The 5,326-nt window shown below is 55.8% G+C and overlaps 1 non-coding gene across 1 annotated transcript; it reads left to right on the top strand.

The window, feature by feature from the left end:
• Nucleotides 1–1,080: 1,080 nt before the first annotated feature.
• On the top strand, nt 1,081–1,162 carry TRNAS-CGA (transfer RNA serine (anticodon CGA)). The gene has a single exon. It is a non-coding gene; the product is annotated as a tRNA-Ser (tRNA).
• Nucleotides 1,163–5,326: the final 4,164 nt, after the last annotated feature.

The raw sequence follows: 5,326 nt of genomic DNA on the forward strand, positions 1-5,326 counted from the left end.
ATGTCTGTGATTGCGTGACCAGAGAGATTGAAGTGTTCTCCGACTGGTTTATGAATGTTATAATTCTTGACATCTGATTTGTGTCCATATATTCTTTTATGTAGAGGCTGTCCAGTTTGACCAATGTACATGGCAGAGGGGCCTTGCTGGCACATGATGGCATAGATCACATTGGTGGATGTGCAGGTGAACGAGCCTCTGATAGTGTGGCTGATGTGATTAGGCCGTGGGATGGTGTCCCCTGAATAGATATGTGGGCACAGTTGGCAACGGGCTTTGTTGCAAGGATAGGTTCCTGGGTTAGTGTTTCTGTTGTGTGGTATGTGGTTGTTGGTGAGTATTTGCTTCAGGTTGGGGGGCTGTCTGTAGGCAAGGACTGGCCTGTCTCCCAAGATTTGTGAGAGTGTTGGGTCGTCCTTTAGGATAGGTTGTAGATCCTTAATAATGCATTGGAGGGGTTTTAGTTGGGGGCTGAAGGTGACGGCTGGTGGCGTTCTGTTATTTTCTTTGTTCGGCCTGTCCTGTAATAGGTGACTTTTGGGTGCTCTTCTGGCTCTGTCAATCTGTTTCTTCACTTCCGCAGGTGGGTATTGTAGTTGTAAGAAGGCTTGATAGAGATCTTGTTGGTGTTTGTCTCTGTCTGAGGGGTTGGAGCAAATGCGGTTGTATCGCAGAGCTTGGCTGTGGACGATGGATCGTGTGGTGTGGTCAGGGTGAAAGCTGGAGGCATGCAGGTAGGAATAGCGGTCAGTAGGTTTCCAGTATAGGGTGGTGTTTATGTGACCATCGTTTATTAGCACAGTAGTGTCCAGGAAGTGGATCTTAATCGCGTCTCTGCTAAGGCTGCGTCTACACTCCCCCTTGTGTCGGTAGAACGTATGTGGCTCAGGGGTGTGAATAAGCCACCCCCCGAGTGACACAAGTTACACGGACCTAAGCGCCGGTGTGGACAGTGCTATGGTGCTGGGAGAGCTTCTCCTGCCAACATGGCTACGGCTGCTCGTTGAGGGTGGAGAGCTCCCTCCCGTCGGCTTCCAGCCGCTCCAGTAGAGACTGCCACTGGAGGCCACGTCACTCACAGCTGTGAGGGCCGAGCGGTTAAGGCGTTGGACTCGAAATCCATTCAGGTTTCCCTGTGCAGGTTCAAATCCTGCTCACAGCGAGGCCTGTGTTTTAGCCACACTTGCTCACCAGGGCAATACATCTCCACCGGCCCTGAGACACTCTCCATACACTCCCCACCCCAGGTAAACCCTGTTCTGCTCCTTTCATGGGGATGCCTGGGATGGTGCCTCACGCTGTGTCCCTGCGGTCTCAGCTCCCGAGGCCTCTGCCCCTCACCCAGCGCCTCCCGGCTCAGCCCCACCCCTGGGTGCTGCTCCTCTCCAGAGCGTGGAAGGAGCTGAGCATGGGCAGCCCGTATCAGAGGCCAGGGGAGCCTGAGCCTTCCCCAAAAGGCCGTCCATGCGGGGCGGAAACACTGGGGATGTGGGGCGGGTCTCCCATCCGGAGGCCCGTGGGCCCATGGTCATCTTTCGAGTGCTGGAAGCGAAGCTCCAGAGAAGTGGGGGCCCCGCCTGCACCCCGCTCCCCTCTGCCTCTTAGCCCGATGCCCTGCTCTTGCTCTGCCTCTTCCCATCCCCCCTCCGCCTCCTCCCCCAAAACCTGCACCCCAACCCCCCTCGGCCTTTTCCCCCGCGGCCCCATCTTCTTGTGCCTCTTCCTGTCCTGCTCCACCTCCTTCCCCAAGGACCCCCCTGCCCCCCGCTCACCAGAGACAGAGAAAAGGGACGGGTGCCTGGCCCCATGGCCCCCCGGTAGCCCCCCTTCGGGGAAAGGGGCGGAGAGGAGCAAGCAGGGGGTGAGTGGAGTCCTGGGGGAAGAGGCGGAGAGGAGCGAGGGGCAGGTAGGGGGACCTCGGGGGCCAGAGGAGTGAACAGTGGGGGGGCGGGGCCTCGGGGGAAGAGGATGACCGGGGGCGGGGCCGCTCTGGCAGGGCCATGCTCTAGGCCCCGGTGGCCCCCCAACTTCTCGGGGTCATCTGAAACCCAGGATGAAGGTGACACAGGGCCTGGTTCCTGTTTGGGCTAAGATTCCATAACACCTCTCCCTTCCTGGCAGTGTGAAGGGGCTGCACAGGGGCATAAAGCCCTCCAGACACGGCCGGAGACAGGGAAAGGGCCGTCAATGCGGAAGAGAATCAGGCCCAGAGTTAGACAAGGGGTGCAGAGAATATTCTGGATTCTGGTTATTGCACTTTGCCCTTGCTCGAAATGCTTCCTGTATTTTCTCCATTTCACTCCCTGACTCTCGATCTCTGCCCCTTTCCCCGTTTCGTCCTCAGAATTAGCACATTCAGCCAGTTAATCGCAGCAATCCCGCCATAAGACGGCAGCCTGAAATCTCAGCTCTCCCCCGCCCCTCGCACGAGACCTGCTGCCAGCTGAACTGGAGAAAGAATGGGGAACGTCTCTGGCAGAGGGTGTGAAACAGACACCCGGAAAAGGTGAGCTTTCACAGGGACTGCTGGGCACGCATGGACTGTGGCTGGGGAGGGGGCTGCCAGACCTCCCGCAGGTGACCAGACAGCAAGTGTGAAAAATCGGGACGGGGGTGGGAGGTAATTGGAGCCTATATAAGAAAAAGACCCAAAAATCGGGACTGTCCCTCTAAAATCGGGACACCTGGCCACCCTAGACCTCCCCCACAGACTGCCACTGAGTGAGTGGGGGGCAGTTGCACAGACCTGCAGTGACCACACAGATTGTGAGGTTTGCTCCCCTCCTGTCTCCAGTGGGGCTGAGGTTTCTCCCTGAGCCTGCTGAGCCCTGTGGCCCTTCCCAGCCACGCCCGTGGGAGCAGAAAACACTGAGAGACCAGGCCGGGGAGGTCATATGGTTTATTGGACCCGGTTCTGTTGGGGAGAGTGTAGCCAGACAGCCAGCCCCCCCCTGCTCAGACCAGCATTGCTGGAAACACAGGAGGAAGCCGGAACAGGGCACTTAACATATATTCCAGCACAGCCTTTGAAGCTGTGAAAGCACAGGTGTGCTGCTACAATGTGCCTCTGGGAACAGATACAAGGATTAAGCTCACAGTAGGCAGAGGCCCTGTGACAGACATGGCTCTTCGCCCCTACTAAATAGAGTGATGCACTCACACCAACATCCTAGGTGGGATAATATTTACCCTGATAAAAGAAATGTCCAGTAGTCGACACTTATTGTTTCTCTCCCTTGCAAGTGTAAACTACTCTTGCGAAAGCTGGCGTCACCCCGACAGACCAGCCTCAATTTGGCATAAGAAAGGAGAAAGAGAATAAAGGAGTACAGAGGTATAAGTAGGGGACCTACAGCACCCTGATTTTTGAGTGCTTTTCACTATCTATCTGCTGGTCAGATAAGTGACAGCCTCCCAAGGCTTCTGCAGCTAAGAGGGTCCCTACGCCTTGTCCCTTATTCATCTTTCCGCGGAATTGAGTGACCGATCCTGGCTTGGCACCGCTGGAATCGAGAGATGCAAGGAGGGTAAGAAGCACCCACACCTGATCTCCTATCTTTAGTGTACACATATTTTGAAATAGAGCTCTATACTTTGTTTTCTTTCTTTGGGATTGTGGCTTCAGTTTTGTAACTTGTTTGTGTGTGTAACATCTCTACATTTAAATAAGTAGGCACTAGCAATTTTGTAACCACATGATTAGAATGTAGCTTAATAAATTTTGGTAACCATTTATGCATAAGCCTGACTTGTTTTCTCTGGTTTACTGTAAAGCAGCCAACACAATTAAAGAACCTCAGCCGTTTTGGCTCTAAAGCCTGGCCATTAGATGAGAGTACTAAGAGCCTAGCGTTGAGTTGTGCCGCCTCCACGGGGCAAACTCTTGGGGCACCTGTCAGTCAATCCTGGCTGCCCGCTGCGAAGGAGCTCTGAGCTCTAGCAGTTAAAGTCACGGGTGTGGAGAGGCTCTTAGTGCTGCCATTGGGGCACCTGTCAGTCAGTATTGACTGCCCGCTGCGAAGGAGCTCTGAGCTCTAGCAGTTAAAGTCACGGGTGGTTAGGACCTTGGGGCATCCGTCAGCCTAGCCCGGGCTGCCCGCCGCGAAGGGACAGTGCGTCCTAGCAGTTAAAGTCACGGATGGTATAAACGGGCATAGCTGGCACCTCACCAAACATCCTTGGCCGTCGGCTAACAGAGAGAGACAGGGCCTGAGGACGAGATCTGCGGAGCTCGAAGGCTTGTCTCTCCCCAGCAGAAGTTGGAGAATGAAAGAGATCCCCTCCCTGCCTTGTCTCTCTAATCTCCTGGCACCGACCTTGCAAACAGAGAACTCTGAGGCAGTTCAGTGCTTCCCACCGAGCCCCAGGAGCCCGTATGTAACACGGACGTTGCACTCATTCAAACAGTGCCTAGCGCAGCTGGGGGACGGGCTTCAAGCTGCTGCCAGCCGCAGCCCCTTCTGTGCCCCAAACCGGGGGCGACTGCGCCTACCGGCCAGACCCCTCTGTTCCAGAACAGAGGTGCCCTTTGGTCTCTCAGCCCAGCGCTCTCACACAACCACAGCAGCTCCAGTCACCAGGTCCCCTCTTGGCGCAGTGGGAGGGGGCAGCAGGACAGAGCAGGCAGGCCTCCGAGGGGGAACTGTACTCCGGGAAGCCGTGACTCTGTCAAGGATTTAGGTGTCATACCGGGCAAGCCACTCAACATCCACTCCCGGTGCGATGCTGTGGGGAACAGGGCCAAAGCCATCGGTGATGACGGGGGGATTTTCTTGGTTTTTCAGTGGTTTGCATGCCTCAGTTTCCCTGGGTGCTGTTTGTTTAACGAGGTGGCACTGGTGGGAGAGGTAGTTTGTTGTTACAGAGGACCAGCGGTGATCTCTCCTGTCAGTTGGGCCCTCAGGCAAAGGCCTGGAGAACGGATACCCCAGCGACTGGTGAGCGGGAGGCCCAGCTTGGAAGTCACAGCCAGGTCGGGCCAGTAGTAGGACAATGGGCTGAGGAGAGAAGACCCGGTGACTGCTTCCAGCCAGGGGGAAAGAAAAGAGGGAGGAGAGGAGAGGCTGAGATAGAGGAGACCCAGGCAGCCTGTTCACCTGGGACAGAAGACAAAGGACACAGGCTTGTGGGAAGGTGATATCGGACGCTTAGCTGGAAGGAGGGGGCTTCTGGACTGGGGAGAGAAAACAGCCAGAGCCCACACGGGTGCAGGAGAGACCTAGATGGACTGTGCAGAGGGAGATTAGGCCTGAGGCCCTGAGAGTTTCCTGTGCTGTGTTCAGATGCTCAGTAAACCCCTCTCTTTTACGCTGTCTGAGAGTCACGG

This window comes from Lepidochelys kempii, chromosome 11 (genome assembly GCF_965140265.1).
Source record: "Lepidochelys kempii isolate rLepKem1 chromosome 11, rLepKem1.hap2, whole genome shotgun sequence".
Classification (NCBI taxonomy): domain Eukaryota; kingdom Metazoa; phylum Chordata; order Testudines; family Cheloniidae; genus Lepidochelys; species Lepidochelys kempii.